The sequence below is a fragment of the Crocodylus siamensis genome, chromosome 9, assembly GCF_052110815.1.
Source record: "Crocodylus siamensis isolate JL-2025a chromosome 9, ASM5211081v1, whole genome shotgun sequence".
In the NCBI taxonomy this organism is placed as follows: Eukaryota; Metazoa; Chordata; order Crocodylia; family Crocodylidae; genus Crocodylus; species Crocodylus siamensis.
Window position 1 is genome coordinate 59,041,814 of NC_143403.1, and position 13,915 is coordinate 59,055,728.

A 13,915-nucleotide genomic window follows, 5' to 3' on the forward strand; every position below is an offset into this window, starting at 1 on the left:
ACAGGCACAACTTATCCAGGGATAAATGCAATATCTGGTGCTACCCAAAGGGAATCTGGAAAACCCTGTAGTAGGGCGTGTGCAACAGCTACTGGATATGTGGAGCCTTCCTTCCTACTGGTTTAGCTGTTGTTGCTGCCTCTTCAGGGCTGGGTGGAGGCTAGTTTCTACAGACTGCAAGTTTTCCCCCCAAACTCCATGGGCATGTCCAAATCACCCAGAACAAAACAATAAAGGACACTAAGTCTTGTTGAGTGGGTACAGAATTACCCCTGCTCTCAGTAGCAGGATTATGCCTAAGGACCAAATGGATCTTCAGCAAAAGATACTTTACTAGTTTTCTTATATTCCTTCTTTCTCTCCTTGTAAAACTGGAAGAACGAGGCAGGGGGAGGGGGTATGCATGGCTTTGATTTGCTTTTTTAAAAAGACATTTATCCCATACCCTCAGTGTTGGAAACCATAATAAAGCTTCCTTTCTCAACTTCATAACCTTCTGACTGTTTTATAGTTATAAGGAATCATAACTAGAAAAAGATTTAGCCTAACAATGACCTGCCCTCAGACACATTAATCTGTCATATGCAATAGAAAGAGAACGAGACAAACTTTTCCTCAGAGCAAATAATACAGATGGAGTAGGGATTTGTTGAGACCTTATAAGCTACCCCTGAAGCCAGGGTAAAATTTGTCAATCCAGTACCCACCAGCCTGAGGACTCAGCCTACTAGCCAGGGTAAAAATACCTTTGTTTGATCTATTCTGAGACGTCAATGAACGATTCAGTTAAAGTTTGCTGCATTTCTGACCGTGACACATGACCAGCTTTCTTTTTTCTTTTTCTTAATAGCCTTTGCAACAGCGAGGTGATTTTTTTCTGTCTGACTGTGTGCTCCCAAAGCAATTCTTTAAAAATTTTTGGCATAACGCAAGACAGTTGTGCACTGTATGTACCTAGGACATTTAAAAATCATTATTAATGTTTCCAATAGATTGTTTAGTTGATCTATGCTTTTGCTAGAGCTTCTTTCCTTCCTAGTCTCAATTCCACCTTCTGTCTTAGCACTTACCATGGGGTACAATTGACTGTCTAGTTTTCAATTTTGTCTCACCTTTCTTTCTCTCCATCCTTTAAAAGGGAAAGAGAAGCTGCCCTCGCTCGTCCTTTCTCTATTCCCTAATCCTTTTTTTTTTTTTTTTGGTTTTATTCATTCCAATCACCCTGTCTTGCTTGGACCTACTCACCAGCTACTCAACCCCTTTCAGCAAAATCAGCTGTGAGCCACCCCTCTCCATTCCTTCTTGTCCTCCACAAAGGCAGCAAATGACTTGTCAACACTCTTCCACCTTCCCTCCAGAAAAGAAACCTTTAGTTCAGGTGACTCTCTTGCCCCGGGAGACAACATCTGCCACTGAGTCCCCGGATCCACCCAACTTGCCCACTTTTCCTGTGAGAGCAGCATCACAGCAGTTTTCCAAAGCCGTCTTAAAAGATAACCCCATTTTAATATAACTTCCATCTAAGAGTCAGATGAGAAACCCGTTACTAACACCCAAGAGTTTTTATGGCATTACTAAAACTGGGACCTTGGCATTGAATTGTTTTAGGACCACTATGACCAAACTCCTGAAGGTGACTTGAACGCCTGAAAGGTAAGGGGCAGCTGACCTCGTGTGTCCTTGTCATGCAAGGGAGGAAGGGTTGTCAAGCCTAGGCATAATTCAGTGCCAAGCAGCTAGGGAAGTCTGGTGAGGAGGACACTAGGATAGCCACATGAAGTACTCCAAAACGCACAAAGGCACAGGCGACTGGTAGGGAGGGTATGGGGGGGGACACATGTCCCCCCATGAGATTGGACCCCGACTCAGCACAACTCAGGACGGGCAGTTTTTTTGCTGCGCGGGCCAGTGGTGTGCTGGGACAGGGGGACACTAAGCCATGGCACAGAAGTAGAGGAGTGGATATGGGGCTTTTGCACCCCCCACCCCCGGGCTTGCCCACAAATTGTACCCCCTACGACTCGGGAGGCACCAGTCACCCCTGCACAAAAGGGGAGATGATGTTGGTTCATGTGCTTCTAGCCACAAACCACAACTTCACTCTGCTTTTTAAACACACAAATACCCTCTGCTAGGCAGAAAAAAACTCCCTCCCTGGAGAGTGATAATCTTCCATCAGGATGAACTCTTAGGTCCAGGCTACAATAAACGGACAGACTACAAACAGGCTGGAGTGCCAGAAAAAAAGAGAGAAAGGCATCCAAGGTGCCAGATGCATACTGCTTTGGCCACTGCACAAAATGAAGGCTTGAGCACACATTTTTGCCTGATTGCATAGCTGTCTCTGCTACCCATCTAATCTGCTTAGAAAACTGGTTTTGAAGGATATGGTTCAGACATACCAGTCGCATAAGGGGAGGGGGGGGTGGGAAAAAAAGTGCTGCAGCTGCAAAAGATAAAATAGAGACAACTAATTTTCTCCGAGGTTGCAACACAAGCTCTCTCCCCCTCCTCCACATACAGTCACTGTGCCGAGTGGATAAGCTGGAGATTCTACAGCGTAAGCAAGATGGCACACGAAGGTGTACAAGCCTTTCTCCCCACCCGAATACCCACGCCCTTGAGGCGGACAGTGGGAAGGAAAGGTTGAAAGCCCAGCCATCACAACTCCTGCGCTGGCTCGTTGTAGTGCTTTGAAAATGGGGGGCAGGAGAACTGCTCCTTGCCAAATATTATGCTCAGACAATAACTTCAAGAAGGGGCTGCAACCCCTGTTATACCGATGGGCCGTTCAGTTCCGAGTCTTTTTTGTGATCCAGTTTCTCCTGATACTAGGCCATTCTGCAAACCCCACGCACACACTCATGTTCTGAAAATTAAACAGTTTTTGTTTTGTTTTTTTTTTGGGGGGGGGGGGGGGGGGGGGGGGAGGGGGGTTTGTTGACTGGCTTTATCATGACAATATGGAAGACTTACATTCATATATGAAAAAGTCACTTTTAATGACAAATTCTCTCCGAACAAAGCTACAGCTGCAGATAGAGGGAGGACATAAAACAAGACAAATACAATTACTTTGGTAGTAAAAAAAAAAAAAGTGGGGGGGAAGGTTTGTGTGTATAAGATGATGCAAAGACAAAATGATAGTTGCACCCCATCAGTAAAAAATCACTGTAGATTTACAGAGGCAGGACTCTGGGGAGACACCTGCATTTTTTTTTTATTTATAGTTTTTTTGGTTTTTTTTAAAACATCCAGGGTTTTAGCCCTGTTTGCTTTGGAGTTTACACTTCCCTCATCAGAAAGGTCAGCCACTTTTCATAGTACTTTTAAACTGTACATCGCCTTCTTGTTTTAAAGGGGAAGGGAAAGCTTCCCTGTGATGTTGGGAGGAAAAAGGAACTGGAGGTTTACTAGTATTAGTTTCTCCCTCAAGAAGTTGTACTTTCCCCTGGTTTTTGCTGGAAATGTGTGGCGAGAGGAAATCAGGAGTGCTACTTCTGGGCTTTACAGGCTCTTGAAGGATACATCTTGCGAGTGCTCAAACCTTACCCCACAATGCAAGGCTGTTTGGTATTTTAATATACCTTCTCTCTCCAAAATGTTAACTACTCATTGAATTTAAACCAAAAAGGCTAAATGCAAACTGCACTGCAGTTCAGGGGTTGGCAACATATAGCCCATGGAGTCACGGGATTTGGCCTGCAGAGTCAAAGGGTTTTGCCTGTGCCCACACTGGGACTAGACAGAGAGAAGCTGTACTGGGATCAGACAGCTGGAAGCTACGTCCATGCCACTGTCATGTATCTCCGCAGCCCACCCCACCAGCTGTGCCATGGGCGCAGGATCCAGCAGGTGGGGAGCAGTATCAGAGCTGGGCAGGTTACAGCTGCACCCATGCTGCAGCTGAGAGGCATGAGGGAAAGCAGCAGCAAGAATGCAGCTTCCAGCTGCCTGGCCCCAGCCGGGATGCAGACAAAGCCCCCCAGCTCAGGTAGGACCAGAGCCAAGTTGTTCCAGCCTGCAGCTTGTAAAGGTTGCCAGTCACTGTTCTAGTTCGATTTAAAAACAACAACTGGCTTTTCCTTTTAAAGCTAATCGCCCCTCCGGTTATTTTCTGGACACGAGAATCTTGCAGGCTCTTCTTCTTTCATATGATAAAGAACAGAAAAAGCAGAAGTCCAAGTCTCATCACTTCCCTTTTCCAGGACAAATTTCAAGATACTCCAAACTTCCAGCATAAAACCGACCAGATATCACATCCGATACTAGGCAGCCATTCCCCGAGTTAAGAGTAGGCATCTCTATGGGAAAGGAAGTCCAGCCTACCTCCTCTGCCCTGTAGCGCACGCTCGTTACTCTCCCTAACCCTACTGTGATCACCCAGAAATCTCACCTGGAAACGTTTTCATATGTATGAAAACTACACATAGCAACTGCTCACAGAGAACCAGTGATCACATTACAAGGCTTGCTGCTTGGGCCAAGTCCCCATTCGCTTGCTTCGGAAGCATGAAGCTAAAAGGATTTTCACTGTCTAGAGAAGTACAGATTCCCACTCCCTCCCACATCCACACTCACTTAGTGCAGCTCAACATACAACTGAAAATTCATTCCAAAATATCACATTTAACAATCAGTAACACAACAGACCTTTGCATTACATTATTCAAGGCCCTCACATGCTTGGTAGTGATACTTGCCATCAACTTTACAGGTACCGGGGAGGTTAAGTGTCTTGCCTGAAGTTACTTGGCAGTAAGGGGCAAAAGCAAACACAGAACCCAGATTCCTCAAGCCACCCCAAGCACTAGATGAGAAAGATATCAAATACTTGGCCTGAAGGCCAGACTGAGCCTATCTAATATACAACATAATTGTGTCGCTTTCAAGATGTACAGACACTCAACTGGATTGAAGTTTCCAGCCTTCCTGGGCACAAAGGTAACACAATGCGAGTGCAAAGGCAGACAGCAGTCATCCTAAACAGGGAAGTGTCAGACTAATAGTGAGTGTTTCGCATCTGAAGGCTTACCTAACTTTACTCCAACTATGCAGCTGGTCCAATAAAAGATATCACCATAACACCCCCCAGAAAAAAAAACAATCTTTGCCTCATTCTAAATACACAGGCAACCTACGAGATGTGGACTTCCCTTCCCCCACATTACCATCAGTAGGATATTCATCACTCAAAGCCCAGTGACAACACTTTCCTAGTCAGCAATTGAAACAGTGCTTGCATTAGAGCAGTGGCATAGGAGTGGCTGCAGGGAAGGACTGAAAGGAAACTAGCTGAGAAGCAGGCAAAAAGAGCAGAACTACTGGGGGAGCAGTTTTCTTACTGAACCAAGCTGATTACCTGCCCAGACAACCATAACTTCTAAGACATGGTCTAGACAAGGTGCATCATCAGGAAATTTTAACTAGCAGTTTGAAAAGCCTAGTGTAGACAAGGCATGCTACCTTTAACCATGCGTCTTGCTTGTCCAAACTGGGTTCTCAATGCCAACTTAGCCAGCACAGCCCCACATCACAATTTTAAATCCCAGTCCAAGAGTTCGAGGCTACATCCAGACCACGAGTGACCACAGGGACAAAGCTGGATTGTAACCGCAAGGTCATCAGAACATCGAGCCATAACTGGAAGATCCTGCCTCTGCTCCGTTTGTATTTTTATGCTCAATAGATTAAATTAAAAATGGAAATTTCCATGCGCATGTGTGAAGTTATCATCATTTTTAACTCCAACTATGATTTTACAGGTAAACATGACACCTACAGGACCCAGAAAGTATTTTCTACAGCACTTTATCCACAGCACTGCTCTACAACCTTTAAAACAGAGGATCTCAAAGCACTTTATAATCAATGACTTCGCTACCTGGAGCGCACCTGTAAGTGCACACTAGCTTTAGAGATGGGTAAATAGCTCCTCTAACATTACCAAGTTGGCACAGTTTTAACTCGGGACACACTTGGCCTGAAGACATTGACTGCAGTGGGAACTGCACATGCCATTGATCTCAACTGTGGCGGGGAGAGTTGGAGACCACGAGGGCATTTTTTAGGTTGTGCAGTTAGGAAATTATTCAGGGCATAGAGCTAGTAACAAGCCCTGGAATTACAGTCCCAGTCCCAAGCTTCATAGGTAGGAAGTATATTGACAGTCTTCACCTCCAGAGTGGGGTGGCATTGTTTAGGGGACAGCTTTGTTCAGCTCTGCTAGAGATGCAGAAGAGACGACGGGATTTTAAACCTAAAATCTGACAATTTTATTGTGGGACTATGGGGCAATACGATGAGAGCAGGATCTTCCCTCTTTCTTTCAACATTTGCCCAGAAACTAACAGCAGGTTTTCAGGGGGCAGGGAAGAGTTACCCTGGATCTGAGCAGCCCTGGCATTGACACTCCACAACTAGATCTGTAATGTAAACACCACCCTACCTTAATAGGGCAGCACGGCTAACAAAGAGTTCGGTCTGGGCGCTGCTACAATAAATACCAGAAGAATTACGAATGTGGTAGCTTCTTCTTGCCCTTCCAGCAGTATTTGGGGAATGGCCTGTCATTTTGAAAGACTGATAATTCCTCATTGCTTGTCCCAGGCAATAGGTGTGCCCCTAACCAAATAGGCTTACCACTTAAAAGCTTAATTGCACCTGTGATTTAACCCTTATCCCCAAAAGCACTTGGGCGCATTTGGATTTGGGAATTTCAGGTGTGGAACTGTGGCTTGCATTCACAAACAGCTGGGCAAGTTGGAGAAGCAGGACAGGAGAAAGGACAAAATTACATACAGCAGGAAGCACAGAAAGGGGAAGAAAAAATAATTGTATTTAATTTTGAAGAGATTTAGCTGCCTTTGCATTTCCAGCTGTGTTTGGGTAAGGGCCACCTCACTGTTTGCAATGAAGGGCAGGTTTCATGGTCTCAGATTTCTTTTCCACAACAAAAAGATCAAAGTTTGAGCCACTTGTGCAACTTGGGTGTTTACAACAAGCTCCTCTAATTGCACAGCAAGCCCTCTCTGTCTTTATCAATCTCACACTCAGCTGTGAGCCTTCGTTTCATATGTAGCATGAGAAATGGGAGAAAGAGAGAAAGCCCAGGTCCAACTTGAATTACAACCTGCCATCCTTCCTGTCTGATCTTGCATTGGAGCATAAATATAACTTTTTAGGGAGGGTTTTAATACTTCAGGAATAAAGACTCACCCACGTGCTTTTCTGTAAAGCAGTCACGTACTCTCTGATTTTTACAACCCCCCGCTTAAAAATGCAACCTATCAAGTGCAAATATAGACTTCCATAATTTGTGATTCTTAGCAATGTGAATGAGTTGCATTCACATGCCCTCTGAATTGTAGGCCAAACTCTCAACATAGTCCAAGTAACATAGACAGATGGACTGTTCTGCATTCCCATAGGGAGACTGTGATGCTGCTTCAGAGACTGCAGAAGGGGGAGATGGGGGGGGGGGAGCAGTAGCCCTGAAGGTAGGCACAACATGAATTTACTTGGAGCACTTAGAAGATGTGACATTCTGATTCCCAGTCTTATTTACAGTATGAGTCACTATAAACTCAGGAACCACACAAAACTTCCTGGGTCTCCGTTTCACCATCTATAAAGTAGAGATAAAAACATGTAAGGTTTTGAGAGATGTTATTAATTAATATTTGTGAAGCACATATCTTCAGATGGAAGGTACCATATAAATATTAATATGCTGAGGCTACTGGCAGCATGCATGTCTCTTGGGACTAGCAAGTTGCATGCACGGATCAAAGAGGGCATGTAGCTCTAAAAGGCAGAATGGTGGGAGCTGGCTCTGTGTTTAATTATTTTTTTAAAACTAGATCCTCTAGACTGTTGTGAATATTCCCTATCAGGTTACAGCAGCTTTCAATTACAGTTACATTTTATCCTTAGGCAAAGTTATACAGTGTACCTTTAATATTAGCAGGGCACATTTTCATTCCTGGAGATCTTTATTCCACATACCCTTGGTAATGTACTTGTAAATTGGGGGGGGAAGAAAAAAAAAAAAAAAAAAAAAAAATCAAATCAACTGGGAAATAAGAATTTTCACTTCTCACTGATCTGAATGAATATCCCTCCTCTAGTAACATCACTGGTCAACCTTCTTGTCCACTGGAGTTGGAAAGGAAATAAAAGGGGGCACTGCGAAAAAGTGGTGAGGCTAGGTTTTGAAATATTAGCACAGCAAGACTTCGCACACAGCAGAGTTTTGTTCAGGATGAATACAATGGAACAGCCACATACAGGCTTAAAATGTCAGACTGTTTCTGTTTTATTTAACCATCATATCGAGAACAAGAGTGGCAAAGCTTATAGCTAGGAACAGGCTTCAGAAAGGTCCATGGCTTTAATCATGACCCTAAGTGGGTATTTTGGTACAATGACGGGGTAGCATTACAACATGATCTACAGCAGTCCTTTCCAACCCACTCCCTTGCCTGGCAGGCATGCTGAGGAGGAAACTTTCTGCAGATACCTCAGGAATGCAGTGTGACCCCAGGCACCAAGCATGTTCTAGGGAGGCTGTTTGCCAAGCGTCTCCGGTAAATCCCAACAGTTCGACACTGCCTTGATATCAAGACAATGGAGATCCAAGGGGAGCAGTCCTGCACCTCCCCCGGTCTAGCTCTGGGAAAATATTCTGAGTCTCACTATCGGTCTTCTTACCATGCTCAAGATGTACAACATGCTCATACAGCCAACTGTTGGTTGCTCAGTGAAGACCACCTTGGACAAATTTGTCACACAAGGCCAACTGGACTTAAGCTCCTCAGTTACTTCTCTGTACTGAACTTGCTAATTTCCACCCTGTTTTCTGGAACAATGCTAAAAATTTGATGTTGCCTTCTAGGCTTGCTGTGAACCCAGTGCTGACAACAAACTTGAGTACATCCAGTGGTTGCAGCCGAAGTAGGAAAAGTGGGACCTACAGTTCATTAAAGGTAATAACAACAGCAAAGGCCACAATGTAGACACAGTTGTAAGTACCCTTGCCCTGTCATTTAACTGCTCAGAATAGGTCCACCGGAGACGGTATTACCTCCTATGTCCCACATTAGCACCCCTGTTGCACCACCAAAAGGACATTTTCAATACAGATGAGGCCCCCGTAGATGTACACAATGAGCACAAACCTGACCGGCAGACCATCGCCATGGGTACACAAGAGTTTGGATGTTAATGCCATTGGTCAAGAACTGTTCCATGTGTCCAGGAAATATGCTTGCTACTTTTACACAAAATGTAATCCCTTGTAAGCACCGTGTTGAAGACGGTATAGATAAATCGGTATTTACACACATCTAGCATCACATTAAACAAGGAACATGTTTTCAAAGGAATGTGGAGGTGGCATCAGAGTGCCAGTAAGTTCAACATAAGGAACTCAACCCAAACTGGAGAGGGTAACCAGTCACCTTATTCCCACCACCCAAGCCATTTCTGCACCACCATCTTTTTCAAGGACAATCCAACCCTCAGAAGTGGCCAACCCCTTTTGCTGAACAGTTGCCCCAAAAAAATGAATTTGAAAAAAGCCATACCATTTTCTGTCCCCAGAACTAAGTTAAATGGCACCCGGCTCCTCTCTGTATAACATCATGGGCCCTGGCATGGAGAAGATACAATGGAAAAATCAGAGGGTGAGAAGTTTTATGCTGCCCCTCCCTACCCCAACAAGCATTTTCTTAGCAGTATCAAAAGTCATTCTGGTTTCCAACTCCCCCACCCCCTCCCCCTTATAAAGGAGGCATGATCATAAGAGAAATCTATTGGCAAATAGTCTGATTAGTCTGTTGTTGGGTATAAAGAGTTCAACACCAAGAGAAAAAACACGCTGCTATTCTGGTATCAGGCAGCAACATCTTCCCATCTGTATGAGTACTGGGTTGAACATTAGCTTTTGAAAGAGAATAAAATATTTCAGTTATGGAAATACGCTCTTCTCTTTATACTTGGACAGTTTTCAACAGGACAGACTTTTTTCCCCCCCCACCGTACACCTTTTTCCTCCTTTACCGTCTCCTGCCTTATTCATCAAATATTCCACCCTCCCGCCTCCCCACAGTTACTAGTTACATGAATTCACAAAGAATAAAAACAGGGAAAACTATCAGCAATATTTAGGTGCAGACAAACTTGACCTGCAATAAACTTAAAATCAACGCAATGCTCCACTCAGTCACACAATTTATTTATATGGGGGGGGAGGGAGGAAGGAATACACACACACACACACACACACACACACACACACCCCCCATATCGAGAGAGAGAGAGAGAGAGAGAGAGAGTAATGCCCAAGAACCGCACAGTAGCACAAGCACCATGCTTACAGTTGGTTTTCACCACTGTTAAAAGGCTCCAAAAGCCCATAGGTTTAGTTACAGAAATGGCCAGGGGTAAACCAACTCTAACGCAGCATGGGCTACCTGTGTTGACAGGCCCCTCTGCATGAGGGCAGTCCCTGCCAGTCATCTGTAATGAAACTGGGGTCTGCTAAGTGAGAGAGTGGTTCAGGAGCGGCCCCACCATCCCCCCTGGCAGATCACTGCTCTGCAGGATGTAGAAAGGATCCCAAGACTATTTATGTCACTCTCAAAACCACACAAGCACCGCTGGCCATGCTCCAGAGTGCTCACTTGCCGCTTCTGTTTTCACGCTACAGGTCCGTGGCAAGAAGTAATCTAACTGGCACCGAGGGGTGGTAGCAGTGTTCAAAAGACCCCTCCAGAACTGGGGTGACAAGATGTGCAAGAACGACTAGAATCTATTTAAACACCCCTTGACCAAGGCTGGAGTGACACATCTACTTCTGTGCCAAAAGATGGCATAACTAGGGGTATGTTTTCTAAGAAATATGAAGCTGGTGCCAAAGTACTAATATATCTGTAACACCGAGTCTTAAAGCCTTTAATAGAAGGAGGGGGCAATGGAGATTCAGCTTAAAACCACAAACAAACACAGAAAAAAGTAGAAGAGATTGCTGTGAAAATACAGCCACAGGTCTCAGCCCCTGGGATCCATCTCAGAATTTCAAACCCCTCCTTTCTCATAAACACTAACAAATTTTAAACAAATCAGAAATGGAAAAAGAGGCAAAACTCCAACAAAAAAGAGTTAAGAAAGGCTTCACACTGTTCTTAACAAACAATAGTCTATATATGAATGTGGGATAGCCCCCCCAAAGTTGTGAAAAGGTGGAGAAAGTGAGAAGACTTAACTGTAACCTGCTCCCACCCTAGCAGACATTCACCTACCCTTTACCTTCCACAAGTATCATTAGCAGGCTCCTGCGAGCAGCAAAAAAGCTGCTGAGATCAAACACAAGCTAGTAACAAAGCTCTTCCTCCCCTCTCCCCGACATGGGCCAGGATTCCTGGCTGAAGCCAGTCTTTCCCCGAAGGGGTGGGTTAGTTCAGAGTCCTTCTCAAAAGTTCCCTGCTGACAGCATGCTTCAGCTGCAATGCAGAAAGTGCAATAGCCAGGAAATACAACAACACTCACACCAACCTCACCCCCCTTCAATCATACCTCTCTGAGAATATGCCAAGGGGCCCGCCGTTTCACATTTGGAGGACTTTGTTTACCCGGGTAAAGAGCCATGAAGATTTTTAGTTGCAGAAGCCCTTATTCTTATGTCTTTATTAGATTTGGGACTTAAAAAAAAAAAAAAAAAAGATGGCCCTTTGATTTATACAACGGTTTCCTACATTACTTCAAGCTCTCAGTATTTTTCTTTTCTTTTTTTTTTTAAGCTAAAATATAGCTTGAAACACCACACCAAGTGCTGTCACGGTCCAAAAATGTCAGGATTCTCAAACTTAAGTCCACCCCTGTATAAGAGAGCTGCACACACGTAGGTGTCAATCAGCCACTGTAGCAAGCCAGAGAAGCCCCGTTTGAGATTTCAGCATGGCATAACCTTTCTGCGGGCAAACAAAGTGCCAGCCTGTGGCACACCTGCCTTGTCCATGTTGTGCCTGGGGTTGGGTCAGAAAAGCCCGTCCCAATGTTGCTTCTCAGCCTTTGGTTTCACATAAAGTCTCCTCCCGGCAGAGAAAAAGAGGAGAGGAAAATAATTGAACCTAAGACTTAAAATAGTTTGACAGTTTTTGCAGACTCAAACTGTCTGCTCTCCATCACCTGAAACTCTTCATCTGGTCCTACAAATCTCACTCCATGCTGTTAAAGGCGGCATTATCATTCCAATTCTCCTCCTCTTGGCATCAACACGAAAATAAAATACCTTCAGGGCACTGTGGAAAATGGCAAACAGACAGGTGGCAAAATCTTTGGGTGGTCGGGCAGTAAAAACCTATGTCAAAAAAAAAATCAGTCAGGCAAGTAACTGAGCAAAGACAACAAAAACCAGCATTGTCCTGGATTTGGGTGCTCAGCAGAAGTCTGATAATTAAAGTGGAGCCAAGCCCACATGATACCGCAACGGCTCAGGAACTATTTTGAAGCAGGTAAACCAATATCGCCTGTACCTGTTCCAAACCGCATATTAATATGTGGCCTCTGTTTCTACAACGCCTGCTGGCAGCTCTCCTGGAAGGAGCTCCTATCTCCAAGAGGATCTTGCATTCTCTCTCCCTCTCTGAAAAAGGATCCCAAACAAGTGGCTGGGGCATACCTTTTTGGAAGCCCCTGCCTGTTTATCTTTACTGATAAGCCTGCAATCTTGGCTGGGAGGAGTGCATCAGTTTGTGTCTGCAGCAAAGCCTGCTCCAGCAAAGCCTTCCTTATGGAACAGGCTCTTTCAAAGCTGGGTAGCTCATTTAACCTCTTACTGACCACTGTTAATAGTCTGTGATCTTTCTGCCTCAGAGACTCTCTCAAGTCAGCCCTACTCCCTTTGTGTACAATCACAGAGATGGTCAGCAAAAGCCATTTGGGCTTCTGGACCCATACAGCAGACCATAACTCCAGTGTGCTTAGTAGGTGTGATCCTTCTGGTGAGGAAGTTGAAGGACCCATTTGCACAGATTTGTCAGCACTTGTGATCTCCATTGCCACATGCAAACTGAAGACAAACACCCAAAAATTCACTAGGGACTTCCCCAAAGCGGAGAAGACCTGTGTCTCAGGCAGCGCGAGTGCTACAGACAAGCAACTGCTGTGCTTCAAAACACTTCCCCATCCATGCCCAGTTAAGTTCAGTGCCAGAGGTGTTTTTTAAATGGTGTTTTCAAGCTTTACTTGCATTTACAGCATGTGCAGTGTACTCTGCTTTCAGAAACAGTACAAGCTTGCCTGAGTGCCTGGGCTCTATGGTATCTCAGACATGCCTTTGCCAGGGGGAGGAGTATTTACTCATTACCTGGTCCCCAAAGAATGACTTCCCTTCGATCCGTCAGCCCCATACTCAAAAAGTGATACCAGAACAACAGATGAGATGTTGAGAGAGAAAGAGAGCAACTTTCCCTACGTTTGTTCTGTCCCCGTTGTTCTTCACATGCAGAATCAACCTACTGGAAATCCCAGCAGAAGCAACTCAAAGGGCCGGGGCCTACAGGTTCTTTAGCAGAAATCAGAAATTAGTCAAGGGATTATAAGAAGTCTACCTAAGTTTTCATTTGGCAGCTCAGCTTGGAGGAACACAGTGAAATAAAGAGAGCAGGACAATACTTGCCAGTCAGAGTTCAGATAGTTCAACTCAAGAAGCACTGCACCAAGCCAGCAAGTTTCATTAAGTAGCATTTGCCTTGCCTGGGTTTATAAGACTTTATTTGGCCCTTGTGATTAGTTTTACTTTTCACAGAAAAAATGTGACAAGACCACAAAGCAGAAAAATATGCCTACCCAGAGACAAACATTTTTTGCTTGAGTTCTGCCTCAAAAATAGTTGTGCATGAACCTTTACTGA

The 13,915-nt window shown here is 44.6% G+C and overlaps 1 protein-coding gene across 13 annotated transcripts in view; it reads right to left on the bottom strand.

Annotated features, from left to right (window-relative positions):
* The window catches only part of HIC2 (HIC ZBTB transcriptional repressor 2), a 107,162-nt gene that overhangs the window by 52,519 nt on the left and 40,728 nt on the right, over nucleotides 1–13,915 (bottom strand). For 6 of the 13 annotated variants that reach the window (XM_090063717.1, XM_090063714.1, XM_090063707.1 and 3 more), the window contains one exon: nucleotides 9,588–9,651. The exons of 5 other annotated variants lie outside the window; for them this stretch is intronic. The gene's annotated coding sequence lies outside the window, so the exon portion shown is untranslated. Of the gene's footprint in view, nucleotides 1–9,587; nucleotides 9,652–12,189; nucleotides 12,362–13,915 lie in introns of all 13 variants that reach the window. 2 more of the 13 variants (XM_090063706.1, XM_090063708.1) reach the window with 1 other exon arrangement.